Source organism: Protopterus annectens, chromosome 4.part0, assembly GCF_019279795.1.
Source record: "Protopterus annectens isolate FY-2018-M chromosome 4.part0, PAN1.0, whole genome shotgun sequence".
In the NCBI taxonomy this organism is placed as follows: domain Eukaryota; kingdom Metazoa; phylum Chordata; order Ceratodontiformes; family Protopteridae; genus Protopterus; species Protopterus annectens.
The window spans coordinates 1,827,484,533-1,827,506,538 of NC_056733.1; the positions used below are offsets into that span (position 1 = coordinate 1,827,484,533).

The following is a 22,006-nucleotide window of genomic DNA, read 5'->3' on the forward strand; positions in this document are numbered from 1 at the left end:
TGCATTTGATAAACTTTTTCTTAAACAGCAAGTAAGAGATGTTAACATGGTGGAAATGTTAGCATGTGTATTACCCGATCAAATGTTTAGGTTAGCGAATACCTAAACGTCGATCTGGTAATATTGAAAAATTAAAACAGTGAATAGCCAATTTAACGTAGGGAATGAATTCCCTCGGCCACAAAAAATGTTTTAAACCAAAATGGAGTGGGGGGGCTGTGCCCAACACCCCCCTAACTAAATATACCAACTCCGAGATCACTCTACAGTGGGGAAAGAGGCAAAATCCGCATAACGGCCAAGGGAATTCTTTCCCTGTGTTAAATCGGCCATTCGCGTTTTTTTTGCTTTCGCTATTACCAGATTGACGTTTAGGTATTCGCTAACCTAAACATTCGATCAGGTAATAGAAACCCAAATGAATGATAGCACAATGGAAACAGATGAAGATAATATTTTTGTTTCATGCGATTCGTCTTTTTATGATGAAAATAATGTATACTGTCTACTAGATATGTCTGATATTTGTGTAAAAAGTGACTATGTTTTGTTTTGGAAAATATGTGTTTGGATACTTCAAAGGTCAGAACAAATGTTGTTTACAATTTATCTAAAATCGAATGGCTGGCTTAAAAAATTGAGTAAATGATGTGATTCAGTGATCAATCCAGCCAATAAAGGTCATAAGATAGTTATAATGCATTATATGCAGTATAAAAAAATGTGTGAAAAAAATCTGAACGATGTTCATGTATATAAGAAGGTAGCAGTTTCGGAATATAATAGGGCTTTGTCAGGCTTTGACAATTTAATTAAAAAGGGCTGTAGACTTGGTTATTTCTCTAAGGATGATGTAGAAAAAAGTTCTCTACTCAAGGATATAGTATTGCTAGATTTTATTGCCTACCAAAAATCCACAAAAGCCTTTCGACTCCACCTGGACATAGTTGCGGCTACAAAATATTTTTTGTATAATACTGGAATTTTGCTGCATAAATATTTTCTGCAACCAGTGAGGAAGTTAAGTTCCTATATTCGTGACTCTCTTGATTTTTTAGAAAAAATAGTCACTTGAATGGAACACTGATAGTTACTGGTTAACTATAGATGTTAAATGTCTCTATACAAACGTAAGTCATCAGTTAGGTATGGAAGCAGTAAAGTATTTTTTAGAGGATAGTCCCTTAATGAATTATGTAACAGAATTAATTAATTTTTGTTTGACTCATAACTATTTTGAATTTAATGGTGAAACATATCAAATTAAAAGTACAGCGATGGGGGCATCGTTTGCCCCTATGTATGCCAACCTATTTATGTGTCTTTTTGAATATAAATATTTATATCAAATGGAATTCTATAAAAAGTATGTAGTAAAATATTTTAGATTTATTGATGATCTTATTTTTGTATATGAAGGTGGAGAACACTTAATAAGTGACTTCATAGATAAATTGCAAGGCAATGAATTTGGTATCAAATTTGATGGGGTGCAAAGTGGTAAAAAGTAGTCTTTTTAGATGTAAAATTAGATGGCAAGGTGGGTGAAGGTGTACAAACAAGAGTACATGGAACACTTCCTGATACAAACCATTTTTTTGGATGGCAGGAGTTGTCCCCCATCCCATTTAATAAATTCACTGCCGTTTAATCGGTTCTTGAGGGTTTCAAGACTTTGTAATACAAAGGAGATTTTATGGGAAGAACTAAGCAAGGCTTGTGGATATTTTTTACATAGAGGTTATGATTTTTATGTAGTGGAGCAAGCTTCAAATAGATTGTTGAACAATAATAATCAGTATGAGGGCAATAATAGGAGTAGAAAAAAAATTCCCTGTGTAGAGAAATAGGGAGTAAAGATATTAAACAAATGGATGTGAAAAAGGTGTACTTTGTGACAGCATATATTATTATGACAGAGGATACATTTAATGTTATAAAATATTATTGGTATTACTTGTTAAAAGATAGGAGATTAAAAGATGTATTACTAAATAAACCTCTTCTTTCATTGAAGAAAAGTTGAAGTATAAGAGATGTGGTTGTCTATAGTAATTTTGAGGTCCCAAAAATAGAATTTTGTATGGAACCAAAATCTATGGGGACTATGCCATATGGGAGATGCTCCATTTGTCAGTATGTAGTCCCTTTTTTTGACAAGATAAATTAGGTGATATATACCCCCAGACAATGTGTAAATTGTAATACTATGGGTGTAATTTACGTACTGAGATGCTCCTGTAACCTCTTTTATATTGGTGAACAAAGGTCTTTTAAAGTGAGAATGTAGGAACATCTCAGAGACATTAAAAATAAGAAAATTGAAAGCCCTATAGAAAATCATTATATGTTATGTCATGGGGGGTAATGTATGTTTAAGAGGCACAATTTTCGAAACTGTTAAGGGATGGGATGAGATAGAAGTAAAGAAAAAATGGTTATACAAAGAGACAGTGTGTATTTTAAAGTTTGGAATATTAGTACCTCATGGGTTAAACCTAGACTGTAATTGGAAGGTTTTTATGTGATTAGTTCTGCTTTTGTATTGGTGTTTTATGTAATAATTGAAGTGTTTAGTGATGTTCTTATATAATAGATTTGATGAGTATGATGTTTTATCTCTTGAAGGCTTGTGTAGCTGAGGCGCTAAGACAGATTAAATTTTTCCGAACTTTCCTGCTTTCTGTGGTGGTATTTTTTGTTATTTATTTTTTGCTTTGTGGTGTTGATTGCATATCCTTTGTCTATAGCCAGAAAGGGTTGTGTTAGCTTACGCCCCGCAGAGCGCATTCCATGAGGTCTAGGTTCATAGGATCATAGAAGGTTACTAGGCTAATGGCCCTAGAGCCCTTACAGGCCTAGTGATATTTATCCCAAGTTGCCACTCTTGTCGGTGGTTAGATGAGTGAAGTTCACAGAGGTAAGGATCTATGGTAGTTAATAACAACTTCCTCTGTCCAGGAGGGACATGGACACCACCCTAGGAGTGAATTTGCGATCACCCATCCATTGATGTAGGTTGCACTTGAAGAGGGTCAGGGAGGTACTCTGTTTCGTGTGAACTGGAAGCTTGTTCCAGAGAAGTGGCAGTCTCTGGGAGATGAATCTCTCTCTCTCTCTCTCCAGCATGGCCTATTCATGTCAGAGGCTAGATTAAGATCCCTGGAGCGAGTGACCCTTGTGGAGTTTGATTTACAAATGTGTAGCATTTCCATCAGGACTGGGTCAGAGACTACCCTGTAAGCCAGGCACAGATCACCCCTTAGCAACCTGTAGGAGACAGAATACAGTGACAGGGTTTTGGTCTTTTTGTGTAAGACTTGTTTTGTGTACCCTGTAATTTCTTGGTGAAAAACCTCTTTGTGGTCTCAAGTTGTTGCAGGTGTCTCATGAGGTACATGCAAAAGAGAGCATTGTACTCAATTAATGGTCTGATGAGGTCCGAGTATAATGGAATTATAACATCCTTAGATCTAGATGTGATGTCTTTATTTATAAGATGTGCCACATAGAAGGATTTCCTTACTAATGTGCATAAATGGTGGTCAAAGTTCAGGTTGCTATCAACCTGAATACCCAAATCACATACCACTAAGTCTACACTTGGGGAGTGCTGTCTGTAATGTAATTAGCAGGGATGTCAACTTTCACAAAGGGAATAATAATGCATTTTTTGCATTTAGCTTTAATCCGTGACTTTGGCATTAATCATTTGTCTGTGTTGACCCTCTCTGCAGTATATTAACTTTGTTGGGGGACTCAATGATTGCTCCCAATTTGCAGTCATCAGCAAACTTGGTCAGCCACTGGTCATCCAAGTTTGTCTTGACTTCTGAGACATAAATTATGAACAGTAAGGGGCCCAGCACATAACTGTGTGGTATGCCAATGGTAACTGGTCTTCTGCTAGAGGTGAGGTCACCCACTTTGACAGTATGTGTCCTGTTGGTGAGACAGTTGGCTACTTGTCTGGTAATGTAAGAGTTAATTTCCAATTGGGAGAGTTTCTGTAATACCTGAGTGGGGGATTGTGTCGGATGCCTTGGGTAGGTCAAGATAGGCAGTATGCACTGTATTTCCCTTGTCGACTTTCTTGACGAAGTCAACCGTGTTTAACAGGCATGATGTACCTTTAACAAATCTGTGGAGATTACCTATGTCTTTATTAATAGTGTCCATAATGATTTTTTCCATGGCCTTGCAGATGAGGCTAGTCAAGCTTATGGGTCTATAATTCCCAGGGTAATTTGATGGTCCCCCTTTGTGCAGGGGGGATTACTGCTGCTGTCCTCCATTCCACCAGAACATAGTCAGTTGACAGGCTGTGGTTAAGCAGGAATCCAAGTGGATCTGGGGTCTGCAAGGTCATATTTTAAGTTGTTTAAAAGACAACCTGGGATGTTATCTGGTCCCATTGATGCTGTGATTTTGGCCCTGGACAGTGCCAATATGACCTGCTGTCTTGAGATAATAAGGTGAGGAATGGTGACAGGTATATTCTCGGGGTTGACTGCAGGGGACGGAGCGGTGATGTTTGCTCCAAATCTGTCAGCTAGCAGGTTGGCTATTACTTCCAGTTGAGTATGGGTGGTGCCATCCACAACCAGTTCAGTGCATAGCTAGGTATTCGCTTTTAGATTTTGGATGTAGTTAAATAATGCCTTGTGATTGTCCTTAGCTAGGGAGGGAGCTTTTCCTTCAGAATTAGCTTTAAAGGACTTGACAAGATCTCTAATGTATTTGTTTAAGCTAGAGAGGGATTTCTTCCTCTGCTGTGCCATTTCCCTGTTGTTCTTGGACATTAGTTTCTTTCTCTTGTTGTATAGCCTGTTTATACTAGGTTTCCACTGGGGTAGCTTGTTTTTTTGTCAAGATCTGGTTTTAATCCAATCAGGTACAGCTGATTCTATACAACTGCTAAGTAGTTATAAAGGACATTGTTGTACATCTCTGCATGGGAGTCAGTGTTATCTGTGTTCAAGGGGGCTTTGAAACTTCTTCTTATTATTATTATTCTTCTTAGTAGAAGGTGGTTTGTCTTTGAAAAATTCTTAAGCATTTTTGAGCTTGATGGGTTATCTGGTATTATAATTACATCAAGCGAGACTGATTTATGGTCAGATCTTAAGAGGGGGGACAGCTCATGCGGGGTGGGGGTGCATTACTCTCCAATGTTTATTTATTTATTTAATATTTGTTTATCAGGAAAGCCCGATTTGGAACAAAGCCAATTTTCAGCGAAGGCCCGGGTAGAAACACTCCAGATGCATGTCTTTCTAATGTGGGAGGAAACCGGAGTGCCTGGAGAAAACCCACACGAACGCAGGGAGAACATGCAGACTCTGCATAGAAGGCACCCCAGCCGAGAATCTAACTGGAGAACCTCTTGATGTGAGGTGACAATGCTACCGCTGCACCACTGTGTCGTCATGTTAGTGAGTACTATGTCCAGGACATGTGAGGCTTTTGTCGGTGTGCTGACTAGCTGTACCAGACCATTTGCATTGACAAAGTTCAAGAACCTCTGAACCAGCATGTTTGTGATCATGTATGTTTCCAAGTTGATGTTAGGATAATTAAAATCACCCATAAGTAAGGTGTAGGGGCTGTATGGCAAGTGACTCCAGTAAGTCCAAGTATGTAGTATGCTTTTCCTCTTTCACGGTAGGGGACCAATAGCTAACTATGATGTGGTAGCAGGCTTTGCCTATAGTTAATAGGACATGGAGTAGCTCAAGAGAGTCATACTGTTTGACAAGTCTCGAGGTGTACTTATCCTTAATGAAGATGGATGTACCTCCTGCTTTGGTTCTTTCATGCTCAGTTTGTGGTCTGAATGTACGGAAGGCATTGTAGCCCTGCATGGCCAGTGTGCTTTCCACACCTTTGAATTGTGTATCGGTGACTGCACAGATGTCAACATCTTCTAAAGTGAGGAGTGCTTCCAGGGAGTGCAGTTTCTTGTTTAGATATCTAGCATTAAGCAGCAGTACCTTGAGTTTCTCTAGAGAGGATTTTGTTATGTTGGGAGGTTGGTTATTTTGCCACTGCCTAAAAAAGGCAGAATAGAGATGACTAATGCTTGCCAGTATCTTAAGGCCTAGAGGAGATATGTGCAGACCATCTGTGGCAAAGCAGTGTGGCCTTTCAACCATGCCTTCCCAGGCTGACAGATATTGGATCCCCTTGGACTGACACCAGAGGCTAAGCTAATTGTTAAAGTCAGTCAGTTTTTGTTTGTATTGTGGCATCATCCTTGGAGAAGGTAGAATGCTGCTTAAGGCTAGGCTTATATCTGCCTGTGACACACAGTCTGAAAGCTCAGCATGTCTCTCCTCATATAGTCCAGTGAGGCACGTCTCAAGCCATTCACCCCCACATGGACAGTGACGGAGTCATACCTGTACTTGTGGTTGAGTGACTTGAGTACCTGAATGACTTAATGGATCGTGGCACCTGACAGACAGCTAACCATAACCTTATCCGTCATGGTGAGGGGAGCATTCGTGTATCTCACAATGGAGTCACCTATGGCCAGTACATTAGGTTTTGTGGTGTTTGTTACATCTTATGGGCTTATTTGTTTAGACACTGGTGTGTGTCTTATTATGTGTTGTGGTTGTTTTTTGCATTGTTATGTGTGTAAGTGGTTTCTGTTTGGGAGGCCTCTGATCTTTTGGTGAGTTACTAGTGAGTACCTCTGCATATGTAGGCTTGTGTGTTGTGTCCTTATTTAGTATGGGAAATGTGTGTGTGTGTTGGCAACCTCATTGGCATTCAATTTGTCCTTATGTGAGAGTCTTGCTTCCAATTTCATAGTGTAACTACATCTGTCACATAAAGTATTTGTTTGTTTCAGGAGTAAGTGGTTGTCACTATACATGAGATAATTCCTACATTGACTCAGGATGCCCATGTCTATCAGGTTGCCCATATGTATCAATCTATGGCTGCTTCTTCAGTTTTGTGGTTCAGAACATCAGTAGATGACATTTATGCCACTGCCTCTTGGTCCAGTTCTCATACCTTTATTGCTCATTACCAGTTGGATTTGGTTTCTAGGAACAGAGCTGCTCTTGGCTGTGCAGTACTCCAAAATATCTTCCATGAGGACCACCCAAGGTTAATATAGCTTGGGACTCTGTCCCATCAGTTGAGGAATGAATGAAAATAGCAACATCATATACAAAAGTTATGTACTCACCATAACAATGCATCTGTTCATAGGTAGGTACAAGGCTATCTGCCCAAGGGCCTACGTAAACCTAGCCAACAAGGTTTCCTGGCTTACGCCACCCAAGAAAGTTATTTTCCTGTGGCACTGTTGAGCAGAGACACAGAAGTGATCCCCGGGGTGTATTTCCTGTTTCCCATCCACTCATCAAGATTTTTCTTGAAGAGTGTTAATGAAGAAATTTGCTTGACATAGATGGGTAGCCTGTTCCAGAGTATGGGAAGTCTCTGGGACAGGAAGATATCCTCCAGCATGTCCTGTTTATTGTGGTGACAAGGTTTAGGTCCCTAGAGCGTGTAACTCAGAGGGATTGGGAATTCTTTAGGTGTAGCATGTCCAACAGCTCTGGGTTTGACATAGCTTTATACGTTAAGCAGAGATCTCCTCGGAGTAGGCGATATGCTACGGAGTAAAGCTGGAGTTTTTTGAGGCAGTCAGTGTAGGGCATTTGTTTGAGGCCAGTAATCCTCTTTGTGAGGTACTTCTGTGGCCTTTCCAGCTACAGCAGATGTCTTGTGAGGTACATTCCAAAAGGGGCGTTGTACTCTATAATGGGTCTAATGAGTTTTGGTTAAAGGGGAACAATGACCTCTTTTTTCCTAGTTGAGAACCCTTTTATGATGAGGTGTGCCACGTAGAAGGACTTCCTGACTACTGTGGCGATGTGACTATCAAAGGAGAGACTACTGTCCACCTGGGTACCAAGGTCTCATCACACATTCGGTGTTAAGTAGATTGTTGCCTATGTGGTAGTTCATGGGTACAGAGTTTTTACCAAAAGGGATGACAATGCAGTTTTTGGCATTGAGCTTGAGACCATGGCTCTGACACCAGGCATCTGTCTCAGCGAGGCCCTTTTGTAGGATGTCCACATCATTTGGGGACTTGACTATGGCTCCTAGTTTGCAGTCATCTGCGAACTTCATTAGCCAGAGCCCTTCTGTGTTAGCCTGTACTTCAGAGAAGTAGATACCAAACAGGAGAGGTCCCAGGACGGAACCCTGTGGTACTCAACTTGTCACTGCTTTGAGGTCAGATTTGGAGTCTGCAACGTTTACAGTGTGGGTTCTGTCAGTGAGCCAGTTGGCAACCCATCTTGTGACGTAGGGATTTATACCTAGTTTAGTGAGTTTAGCTATAATTCCAGAATCAGGGATGGTGTCAAAAGCCTTGGCGAGGTCAAGATAGGCTGCATGAACCACCTTACCCTCATCTACAGCTTTGGTGACTGCCTCAAAGACGTTGATCAGGTTCAGGAGGCATGATCTGCCTTTCACAAACCCGAACTGGGTGGGATCCAGAGTTTGGAGGTTACCAATGTCTTTGTTTATGAGTTCCATGATTATACGTTCCATGGCCTTGCAGACCAGGCTCATCAGGCTAATAGGTCGATAGTTCCCTGGATCAGTGGTGGCTCTCCCTTTGTGGAGAGGGATAACTGTTGCTGTGTGCCATTCAGTAGGCACAAAGCTTGATGCAAGGCTATTATTGAACATGGTGCTTAAGTGGGGACCCAGTTCGTTCTGAAGTTCATGTAAAACGCAGCCTGGGTTGTTGTCCAGTCCCATGGATGCTGTGTTTTTGGTTTTAGAGAGTGCAGCTTTTACCTGCATAGCTGTGATTACAGAGACTCTGTATTCTTCCTGTATAGATATGGACCCTTTAGGGGGTGGGGTGGGGGGGGTAAAGTTAGCAGTGAACCTATCTGCCTGGATGTTGGCAATATCAGTTGGTTCTGTAATTTTCATGCCTTTGTGCTGTAACTCAGAGCAGATCTGGGTGTTGCCATCGAGATTCTTGACATAGCTATAGAATGCTTTGTGGTTGTCCTTAGAATTAGTGGTGATTTTGTTTTCATAGCTAGCTTTGCAGAATCTTATAAGGGATCACAGCTTCTTACTGAGGCTGACTGGGGAGTTCCTCCACTCATGGGATTTTACTCTCTTTTGGAACAGTTTCTTCCTTTTGTTGTACAGTTTGTTTATGGCAGGGGACCACCAGATTGGCTTCCTTTTTTTTGGAGGATAACGTCTTGGTTCTGTTTGGGATAGCACGATCCATGCACTCGTGCAAGTGCTTATCGAGTGCATTTATGTAGGATTCAGCAGTTGTAACTGTATTGTCCATCTGCATGGGTGTCATGAAGTTCACCACTTCTGTCTTAAGAAGCATGAAGTTGGCTGTTTTAATTCCTTGGCATCTGTGTTGTCTGTTTTAACATCTGTGTTGTCTGCTTTAATTTTTCCTCAACTTCCCACCCTCCAAACCCATTCACTTTACTCCTGGTGCCATTTCTATTATATGTGCTTTATAGATTACTTATAGTATCAGCCATGGATTATTGGGGGCAGCAAACTCAATCTGAGGTATATAAGCTTACTGGGGCATTATGGGTAAAGGGAAGAACTTGAGAGTTGGATCCAAGAATCTGAAAAAAGCAGCCAAGCCAGATCTGAGGTCAAATCTGAGACCCATCAGTTGAGAAGGAATGAAAATGGAAACCATAGGTGCATCAATATGGTGAACACATAACTTTTGTTTATTTGTTGAATTTCAATGAATATGTGTGTAATCTGTAAAGGTTTGCTAACAGCAGCTGTTTAAAGGCAAAGTTGGTAAAGTTTGCTACAGACTGTTATATGTCTGACAAGAGTTTTGTGCAATATGGTATTATTTTCAAAAGTGATTTTAAGTGTTGTTTTGCCATTCATTATTAAATTCACTTCAGTGACCAAATCATCCTTATCTTTTGGGGGAGCCAGATTGCCAGAGTTACAGTTGAAATGCAAAGCAGGGAGATACAGTGATTTAAGCACTTGCTTTGTGAGGTGCACTTTGCCAAGGAATATCTTTAAATGTAGTCCTCCCACATACCTTACTGTATCCCCTATGTACGTACCTTTCATATTTCTGCTAACAGAAGCTATACATGACACTATCCCATTATCCCATTGTCTGAGGAATGATTTTCCATTGCTGTTAATGATTGTGACCACAATGCTGACATGAATTCATTCTTGCTAAGTATTTACCTGCATGCTCAGGTGATGCTCAGCTTTTGAAATCCTAAACCATGATCCATATTATTTCATTTTTCCTCAACTGCCTGCCCTTCTATTCCCCTTCCCTTTACTCCTGGTGAGACCTAACACCAAGTCTTTTCACTGCATTCACAATGCACACTTTCAAGCAAGATGGATTAGCTAGGCAGGTAGGTGTCAAAGTTAGAGTTTGGATTACAGTTGCAGGTTTGAATCTCATTTTCTTCAGTCTGTGTTTAGCTGTGTTTAAAGATGTAAAAAGCCCATGTGTACAGACCTCCCAACTGTACCGAATTCCTCTGTATTTACCGTTTTTGGGGTTCAAATAATAGGGTGCCACGATTTCCCGAGTGGCCCCTTTAAATCCCGATTTTTTTTTTTTTTTTTTTTTACTTTCTTACTTTCATGTACATGCTGACGTCATTGTGTATTGCAGCATATCCTGCAGCATCATTAATGTGCAAGGGCTCACCTAGTTGATTAGAAGAAAGGGCTATCAGGAGAAAATGAAATTATTTTGATTAACTGGTTTACGAGGAGGCTCAGTGCTAGTTACTGCTTAGAAGACCCAATATGTTATTTTTGCTGAACTGTAGTTATAGTGATTACAACGATATTTTCTATCTCTTTTTACTCTTAAGGTTAGCCTGGAACATCGTTCAGCATTCTCTCCACTAGAATACATAATTATGTACATTCATCACATATAAAACCATAGCTATATTGTCCACCCACATACTTTATTGATGCATTAGCTCTCAACCTTTTATCTCTTAACGGTGGAACACTACCTGTCAGTTTGGAACAATGGGAATGGCTGCAACTAGGAAGTTCATAGCATGGCTACATCTTTTGGGGTTACTACATTTCAACATAACCAAAATAGATATATTCATGGATTAATACGATACATTGCCATTCAATATTATCTTCCGAGGATATTTATTATTATTTTTTTTAACGCAGTGCCAAAACCTTTCAGCATGGGACAGCATGGCACACAGAATTTGCAAGACTAAAAATAATGTTCCCCATTAGGTGCATTTGATCGGCAAGCTCATGAGACCAAACTGACTTTTGTTTCCCACACAAATTCTGAAGTGGTTTTATTCACTGTCCGTGCCGCAAAACAGTGGCTATAAGCATTCAGTCACTATTCTGGGGAAGGTAAAGTTAAATAATAGTAATTAACGGCACAATACAGTGGTGACTCAATGCAGGCAATCAGTCAAAGTGGAGAAGAGGACAACTGAAGGTGTTATCGCACTCAGTGTGCACAACATGCACACTTATTTTATTTTAAACTTTAAAGTTACAAGGTGCAGCAAAATTATGAATGGCTCCTTTAAATTACAGTTTGTTGTAACGTGACCCTTGTGACCCTGAAGCATAATGATGTGATCACATTATAGTTGCGGCCACCCACAAGTCCGCGATTGCGTTAGAGTTGCCAACTTTTCATGTCAAAAATTCCGGACATGTATGTGAAAGTAAAATGCATGTAATTTTGATACCCCCTTCCCCTCCCACACAGCCATTCCAGCGTCCCATAGCTTGGCTATTTCTCCATTTCTTCCCACTTGCCATAAACACTCTCAGTGTGCATACAGTTTTCTGCTTTACTTTTACAATGATTACAGATATTTGGATTAAATTTAAAACTTTTATTTAAAATTTTATAGCACAAAGACTGATAAATGTTTGCTAAACAAAGTAGTACAGTCTCATGATGAAAACAAGCACAGCACTGAAACCCACATTCAAAGAAAATGCACCTGGCCAGTTTATCTTTGGACTTTTTTCAAATCATAGGCCCCTTGCACACATTTTAGGACCAAGCAAAAGTTCTTTGATTCATCTTCCTGATTGTAGTACATTACAATATATAATAACCAAATTATATCCCTTGCATAATACAGCACCACTTGTTAGAGCGTGTTTTAAATGTATAGTTTTGAACTAATAATGTCAAAACTTCCCAATTGAGAACATTTCAACCATAAAAGGCCACTCAAACTTCTATCATTACAATCTACCAATATCAGTCAATATGCACAATCTCTGCTGAAGTAAAAGTCATCTGAATAATTCCACGTTGAAGAGATCTGTAACTAATGAAAATGTTGCTTCTAGAAAACAACTTTATATTTAAAGTGTTTCATCTACAAATTCAGGGCCTGCTTCCCTTGAAGAATAAATTGCCTATGTTACATTAAACAATGGTAAGCTGGTAATATTGCAATAAGGAATGGATGGCAAACAGAAAACAGGTTCATTAAGTCCCTAAGAAATATGGAAGTCTACAGAAGTGCTTGATGGTTTAGATAAAAGATAATCCACCACCCTGGAGAAAATCTTGTTTAGCTACACTCTGAAATTTAAGTCTGAGAAGCACAGTACTTGCATGATTTAGTTTATTTCAAACAAAACAAAGCAAATAAAAGAATTACGTACAACAGGAATCAGCACAATACATATAATGCAATTCTTCTTTCATTCCATTTGTGTTAGTTTCCATAAAATGCCCCAAATACCAAACATCTTTGACAGCTGTTGTCACAAAGTGATTCGAAAAAGCCTCTGCTAGGGTAGAACATTTTCAATGTTGAGTATTTAAAATACAACACAGTTTCTGGTTCAGTAGCAGTGATGAAAAATAGCTTATTTTGGTGTGCTCTGCTTCCCTCCTAATGCAGGAAAGTATATATTTCTAGATTTCTTAATTAGCATCCAGAAAGGGAGATATCTAATGTAAACAATATACCAACTGAGATCTTAACATAATATTCCCTTTACCTTGAAAAACAAATAGACTGAAGGCAAATGTATGTATTAGCCATTTATACAGCTAACAATCTGACTAATGATAAAGCTGTCTGCCAAGCAATTAGGTTTTAGCAGTTCACATAGGAATGAACAGAAGTTACAGAAATTTGACCAGGTAAAGAAATATGCTGAACTCTAGTTTAATGCAATCTAGGCAATGACAGCATCATTGAAAAAACTATTTTAATAGAGTAATACTATGCTTGGGCACTGCTTCATATTTACAGAACAATGCCATTGTGCCAAGTACTGAGCAATTCTGCACTTTGCAACTTAACCTGCCCCTGAAAAAAAATAGCCATCTGTATAATGGATGTTAGCATAGGTATGAAAGGGATGAGGTGAACCTCTGCCGTCAAGAGCTAAACCCAAGCTAAACGTATATACATATATAGAGAGAGGCAGAATCAGAGTACTTAAAGTGAACTAATACGTCTGGTATTTAATGATGAATTGCTGGTGTTTCTACCAACATATAAATTCTGTTAGACCACAGAAGGTCAAAAGAGCTAGAAAAATAGCTTAGTATAGTGAGATTATATTTTTCACCCCATTCTGTCAGATTTGGAACATCAGTCTTACTCAATATGAATATCAAGATAGTGACATGAATGGGAACAACCTGGGTGGCCACATAGAAAAGCACACAAATATAGATGTGCTAACCACATTATATTATGATTGCATGTGAATTAGTCTGCTAAGTTAACAAGTTGCACAGGTCAGTAAACTGGTCTGAGAATCCTTTTCAGCCATGCACCAGGCTAAATAAGCAGGTACAAAAAATGTTGACAGCTGTATTACACATAGTGCATTTACAACTAGTTTAACATGCAGAGAAGTAAACCTTATATCTAAAGTATAGAGCTATAAAAGCAGTAATATACAATAGCTAAATTATGTATGTTTATGGAAAGAAATATGTACAATGTCATATGATAGCATGGGAATCACAAGTGAGTTAGGTAGTCACCTTTGCCCCCCCTGTAACACTTTAGTAATGGGTGCTAACCCTATAATGTTGCCCCTTTCCTCAACCTTAACCCTACACCTTACTTTCATTAAATCCATCCCATAACACTGCCACTACACAAGACACACTTGGACACACAAACAATACTATATCTTATCCCCTAACCTAACCCTGATGCTAACCCTAGCATACACAAACTCACACAAAAATATATAACACCTATCCTTTACTCATCCCCGATCCTAAACCTACCTCACATACACATGCAGAAATACAGTCATCCCTCCAATCTCACTTACGTATCTCGACATTACACAATATCAACATTTCCAGTGTGTGACTCTCCATACCATTGACATTAAACCACACCCCCTGTGTTTGTTGAAGAAGCGGCATTCAATAAAAATGTGGGAGACCCATACATATATATATATATATATATATATATATATATATATATATATATATACATAAATATATACAGTATATGTATGCGGTACTCTAAGGTTTCTAAGGCAGTCATAAAATCAGATACATGAATGTGCACATTGATCATATGGTCTTCTGACATTATCCCACTGAATACTGGTTTGGCAACCGTCATCTTTGTAGAGAGAGGGGTGTACGTAAATTGTCTGTCAGTATTTGATGCAATTAGATCTGATTAGTACAACAGCATTCTTAGGCTTGTCACACTTGTACTTTTGGGTAGCACCAGTTACTAATATTTGTCAGAAGTCTGTGACTACATCTGTCACCAGAAATGAATTCACCCACAAAGAGAAACAGTTAAAAGACATCTTTGATCACATTAAATGATTAAGTCCCCACCAATAATACTGAAATGCATAATCAAGTGCAACAAAAAATATTCTACTTAATCACTTAGTAAAAACATGAGTAAAACAGCATCATAACTAAAAACAGTATAATAATTTAGTAGCTTTCTGTTTCAGAATGCATTTTCATGGAGTCCTTCAGGCCTAGTATCTTTATTGCTTCCAACTTTAGCCACAAACATAGCTGCTTAATATCCAATAACAGTACTTTGAAATATTATTGCATAGCTAAGAATTCCACATGCTACTTCCTCTATATATGCAAACAGGGTTCCTATCGTGTGATCAAAAAATGTAAACAGCGAACGCGTATTGAGTGAACCCGATTGGTCGAAACGTCACGCGCATAACAGAAATCGCCGTAGGGAATATTTTCCCTTTGGGCTTCAATGCAGTGCGATCTCGGAGTAGGAATATTTAAGCAGCGGGGGTGTGGGGGTGCAGGGGGGCTTGCCCCCCTGCCTACAATGTTTAGGTAAGTATAGTTTTTTATTTTTATTGTTTTATTATATTTTCGAAATTTCAAACATCGCTCATATGGTGTCGACCATATGGTGTTCGATGTCTGAAACTTTTGAAAATATAATATAGACCCTGCAAACAGACTGTGGAACAAGTAGGTAAAACTGCAGCATTTCATAAGTATTTGGACCATATTTCAAACATCCGTTTGTGGTATGCTGTACAATTCAACAGTCTTCAAGAATTCAAATTCCATGTTCATGAAGACAAAGATGTAAACAATCAGTCGCACAGATGCAGAAGACTGTTTTCATCTTCTGCGACCAGATGCAAAGGACGCTCTTAAAGAAGAACACCCTTAAAAAAAAAATCAGACACAATGAGGGTTGCCAACTGTCCAGAATTTTTCTGGACTGTCCAGAATTAAGGGACACTGTCCAGAAAACAATCTCCTGGCATTTTTTCTGGACAATATGCTCTCCTTTCCGTTTTCTGGACAGTGTCCCTTAATTCTGGACAGTCCAGAAAAAATTCTGGACAGTTGGCAACCCTCATTGCGTCTGATTTCTCTTTATTTATATTTTCTGTGCAAAGTTCAGGTGAGCAGAGGGAGCAGTAAGTGCTCTATAGAAAAAAAAAACAGTGATACCATGTATATGGTGCATTTTTCCATAGAACAAGGATGTTTGTAGTTTAGGAGTTGTGTAACTTGTTGTGGGGTGGTTTAGATTCTGTTTTGTTGTCTCTCTGAGCTGTATTTGGTGAGTTATACTTTAATTGAATATGCTGACTATATGCCTCTGTTCAGCTGTAGTGTTTCTATTTTTAATATGGATATTATGGGACTGTGAGCTACAATGTAAGAAAAAAATACCACGAGTAACGCTGTCACTGGCAGCGTCAAAACAATATGTAGAATGTGCAAGGGCACTGAGGTGGGAAGCTACCCCTTCTGGAGCAAGGAGTTACTAATTCTACTTACAGATTAATAGTCTGCATCTTGCTTTTTTATTAATTAGTACAGTTAAATGAAAATCATGTATTTGTGTCTGTTTTACTATACTTGGCTCCCAAGTTTCCAGGAAGATGTTAATTATTAGGTATTACCCCGTTTGTATTACTGAGGATAACAACAATAATGCACAATGTTGTTAAATTATTTTTCAAGCTTTTTGTTTGCCGGAACTGTTTTATCTAAGCGTTTGGCTGAGGAATGTTGCAAATCTTTAAACTTTTCTTTCAGTCAAATGCAGAAAGTGGGACTTTTTTGTGGAAACCTGAGATTTTGCGGGACAAACTGTATCTGCTGCTAGTGCAAATTTTGCCAGAATAAAAGCTAATGGTTGTTTTGAGTCGCTTATGTTGTTCCATGAAATTTGAGGTGTTTTGGATGCAAAGTAATTGTTTTATGCAACTATTAAGTGAAGCTTGTGAAATAGTTTTTCTCATAAAATCTTGGGTTATTTGCCATTTTATTTATGTATTTATTTATTTTCCACGGAACACAGTTGGCCAAATAGAGACCCATCCTGCATCTTAAAAATGGGTAACAGTGAGGAGTACATGTCAGAGTACCTCGCTGACCCTCTTCAAGCGCAACCTTAATGACTGGATGGGAAACCACAAATTTGTCCCAGGAGTTCCACCTGTGTCCCTCATTGACAGGTTGACAGGTGTTGACTGAGGTTTCTTTTTTTGGGATAAACTCTTGGCCAGGCTTGTAAGGGCTCTGGGACCATTAGCCTAGTAACCTCTTATGATCCTATGACTGTACATAAATTTAAGAAATGTATCTGCAGGTTTGAATGAAAACTGTAGTCATGCTCCTGGCTCCTCAAAGTTGTAAGAGTTATTTTCTGGTGCAGTTCTGTGGTGGATGGTGACTGTGAAATAGAGTGAGGCCGGATAATTATACCATTGTCATCATATCTATTTCTCATGTTGCAGAAGTGCATGACACAGTTATCTTTTTGCTGATTTCCGAGTGTAATCACAATGCATGTAATTTGATTTACAGCCTCCTGCTCTTATTTTTAGTTTCTTTCAGTTAAAGCTTCTGGTTATGCAGTATGCATTTAAGCATCTCTTTACCCCAGTGGCCACTTTCTGTGAACTGGTAAACTTTAAGACTGAGCAATGTAGGCTTAATTTAGAAAAACTACATTATGGTGTACTGAATTTCTTTTTGTACTGACTTTTTAAATTGGGATAGCTATGGTTCAGACATAACTAGATGCAGTGATCATTTACCAACTTTTCTTTTATATTACGGAGATTAGATTTTGTTTTAGTCAGGTTTGTTATTATTATAGGCACTCTAGCTTTCTGATTTTGTTACCAGTATAGTTGAAGTCTTGTCTTGGTATTTTAATGTATACAAAACAAAATTAAATATGGAAAGGGAGGGTGGCATGCTGTGATTGTTATCTAATTACACATCACAGTTTCATTTACTAGAAAGAACAGAAATTTCATTACACATTATGATCTTATTTCTTATGGTTGAACACAGACAGTAAGGTACACATTGCAAATTGGTAGCAGGATCCCACATAGAGGATACTGAAGACAATAAAACCTTTAAAGTGCTAGAGAATGATTTTACTTTTCATCTTATGGTTAGTTGGTCAAGTTAATGGCACCAGGCTTGTGCCCTGCTTTCAGGGGAGTCCATAGGTGGTTGATCCCCTAGTCCAGTGCGTGCATTGTCAGAGGAATCCATAGGTGGTTGATCCCATAGTCTGGTGCATGTGTGTATTGTACAAACAAACATACAGTCCTGCCCTTCCTCAAGACCTATGCAATTTAAACAGCATTTAAGGGAATGCTTCGCCAAGTAAGGGAATTGCTGCTAACAAGTAGTGTGTGCTGTTTCATTACTGCCAAGGTTTGTGTAGGGAATTTAATTTGCGTCTTCTGCTTCATTACTGCCAAGGGTGTGTGTGTGTGCTGTTTCATTATTGCTGGGTGTGTGTGTGCTGTTTCATTACTGGTGTGTGTGTGTGTGTGTGTGTGTGTGTGTGTGTGTGTGTGTGTGTGTGTGTGTGTGTGTGTGTGTGTGTGTGTGTGTGTGTGTGTGTTTGTGATTTTCATAAAATGTCTGGAATGTTTGGCCCATACTTTTGGTCTATTCCTCTTAAAAGTAGTGTTTTTCTGACAAATCATTGATAACTGAATTCACTAAATAATGATAGCCAATAAGTTTCAGTCTATTTTTCAGAAAATGCATTGTAACACAAAACATTTTATTTTAGTAACTTTCTAAGATTATACAAGCAATGTTTAAAATGTATCCCTGGTTTTGGGCCTTTGTCCCCACCCCAAATAAAATTTGGCTTTTTCCAGATTTCTTGTGCTGCACAGTTCATCAGGGAGACAGAAGTTTAGTGCTGCTTATACCAAGTGTGCTGGTGTTGTTAGTAGCACAACAGGTAGAATACTTGCTTTTGATGCAGAAGGCTGTAGGTTTTACTCCCACAGTATGTAGATGGATTGCTGATACTGTACTGTGTTGTACGTTTAAAGGGGTTCGATGCTGCAGTCCTGATAATGTTCTATTTGGTGGAGATACCTAGTAACTATGAACCTGCTATCAGTTTGCCATCCATTGCCTACTGCAATATTACTAGCTTATAATTTTTTAATGTAACATGGGCAATTTATTCCTCAAGGGCAACAAGCACTTCATTTGTAGTTGAAACAATGAAATACAAAGTTGTTTGCTAGCAGCAACCTTTTTAATGTGGAATTATTTAGATGACTTTTATTTCTGCAGAGATTGTGCATATCTACTGATACTGGTGGACTGTAGAAGTTTGAGTAGACTTTTATGATGGAAATGTTCTGAATTGGGCAGTTTTGTCATTAATGGTTCATGCATTTTGTTTCATTGCTTGCTGGAAAATGTTTAAAACAAATTTAAAATGCGCTGTAACAAGTGTGCTGTATTATACAGGGAATATAATTTAATACAATCAGGAAGGTGTATCAAAGAACACATATATGTTTTGTGTGCAAGGGACCTATGATTTGAAAACAGCCCAAAGGTAATCTTTATCCGCCACTGGCTTGATACATTTTCTTTGAATCTGGGTTTCAATGCTGTTTCAATGAATGTTAGTTTCAAGGGCAGAGAAGTTTTAATGCTAAGTCTGTTTTCATTGTGAGACTGTATTGCTTTGTTTAGCAGAAGTATATTAGTGTTTGTGCTATAAAATGTAAAATAAAAGTTTTAAATGGAATCCAGATGATCATTGTAGAAGTAAAGCAGTATGCATGTTACAGTGTTTATGGTAAATGGGGTGAAATAGCCAAGTAATGGGACATTGCAATGGCTGCAGGAGGAGGGCTGTGTATGGGGGGGCCCCTTTTGACCATGATTTTGTGAGGGGTGGAAGTGAGGCACACTGAAAGACAGCCCTGGCCAGACGGCACAAATTTAGCTATGCCACTGATCAGTAGGCCATGGAGAATGACTTTTGGAGGTCCTAGCAAACTATAATATTCTTTTTCTTATAGCTTCATAGATTCATAGACTAGTACTAAGCTAACTGCCCTTGTGAGCCATTTTAAGCCTAGCTAATTATCCCTTGTGAGACTCAAACCCTGCACCTTGTGTTTGTAAGGCAAACACCTTAACCATTAGGCTACCCTCCCAATCCTACCATTAAATGCCCTAATTTTACCACAAAATACATATACTGCAAGTCATCAAAAACAAAATCCTAAGGTTCATCATCTTCTCCCTTCCCAGTGAACATCATTGATACACATTTAAAAAAATGGTTACCATTTACTACAGGGTCTGGGGCCATGTTTGGTTGTCTACTCTTCAGTTTGTGTTTGAAAGTTGGTATCCCACAATTCCACTGGAATGGGTGGGGTTACATAATTATTTATTCAAATTTTATGTTAATCAGCGTACAGATTTGTACCTATTTCTCATGGGCCTTTGTCCAGATTTTTGATGTTTCCAGGTTGAGAGGTATGCATGTGTAAAATTGCAAAATGTGCATGGTGATTTTCTGATGTGCTACAGAAGTAAATTCTCTAGAACCTGATCTGAACAGTGCATATTCCTGTTATTTGAGGAATGTTGTTCTTTTCTTTTTTCAGGTGAAGAAGACCGGACCTGGAATAGTGCCCTGTGCATCGAGCAGATGCGCAGGCTTGAGGAGCAGCAGAGGAAGAGAGGCACGTTACTTATGTTTTCTGTTTTATTAAATAAAATGCCTCTGATCCTTGTTACAGGCCTTTATTTTTTACATTGCCATACATATTGCTTAAAATGCCTGAATACCCATCATGCATCAGTAAGCTAAGTACAATATTCACATTATAACTGTGATTAGCACTCTGTTTGAAATCCAAATATGTTGAAATATCATTTAGCATCAAGCCATGTTTTCTTCAGATAGTTTTTGAAAAGAAGGCCACAACCTAAATGACAGTCGGGTTTGTGTATCTGTCACACATAGTTTGAGATGGATGTTTTTTACAAACAAGTCTGTAGTACTTTGATTGTTGCTTATTATGTATAGGTTGGCACACTTGTATGATTGGATGTCTTTTCCAGTGACCAGTCTGTTGTGCATTTCCTGACTATTCAAAGACTGAATGAGCATCTGCTGTGTCAGTGTTTACACTGTCGTTTGTCGACTATGTGGCATCCCATTTAGTTCCACATTGGTATTGCATCTGCCTACGACACCATGGATGTTTTTGTTAGAACATATTTGCATCTTGTATTTGTGGATACTTATGCAGGTAGGCATTTTCTTGCAACATTTCATAATCACTGAGTACCATCAGGATGTTTGCATTTTGCAGGCTACTGATTTCTACTTATTGTAGGTAGGTCATGCATACAGTTGTAAATATGCAATACTGTTATTTCAACGTATAGTAGATTCTAATATCTCACAGGCTGTGGTCATTGAACATTGTAAGTATTTGATCTGATGTTGTCATTTTTCATTCATTCCTCAACAGTTGGGTTCGGATCTGACTCAGATGTTATTTTAGCTCATGGCCATCAAAAAACTTTGGAGCTCCTCCCCTACCCATAATGCACTAAATCCTATCATACCTCAGATCTTGTTTGTTGCTTTTGCATTTGGATATGGTTGCCTTGAGCTCTCGAGCAGTTTTAGTGTAGAGATAAGTTTATATCTACTATGATCTTTTTTTCTTTTATCAATCCTCCCTTATATACTGTTCTGGTGTAATCTTTTTACAGTAGTTGATGTTTTCTTCTTTTCTTTTTTCCCCTCTTACACTTTTTTAGTGTAACACTTCTTACCACCACTGGTAATCCCTTATTTCCCCAAAAAAAAACTTTTTCTCCTTTTTTATGTTTAAATGTTTGAAAAAGTTCCTTTTGGGTTTAAGAAGTGTCAGAAATGCAGGCACAAGTTGCCGCTATGCGATGTACATGACTTGTGTGTATATTGTGTGGGACCTGATCATCTTCAGGCTGACTGTTTGATTTGCAAGGTCTTCAATTTGTGATCTATAGCAGACAGTAAGACTAAATTAATCTTAGAAGGATTGCTACCCACATCCTTTACAGAGGCTATTACTGGGGCTCAAACCCCAAAATTAAAATCATAGGAGCATTCATCTAAAATTT

General features: G+C 38.6%; 1 long non-coding RNA gene across 1 annotated transcript in view; it reads left to right on the plus strand.

Moving 5' to 3' along the window:
- Window positions 1-20,555, plus strand: part of LOC122800039 — a 545,736-nt gene extending 525,181 nt beyond the window's left edge. The window contains exon 3 of the long non-coding RNA XR_006364522.1: window positions 20,491-20,555. This is a non-coding gene — a long non-coding RNA (uncharacterized LOC122800039). The remainder of the gene's footprint in view (window positions 1-20,490) is intronic.
- The last annotated feature ends 1,451 nt before the right edge of the window (window positions 20,556-22,006 follow it).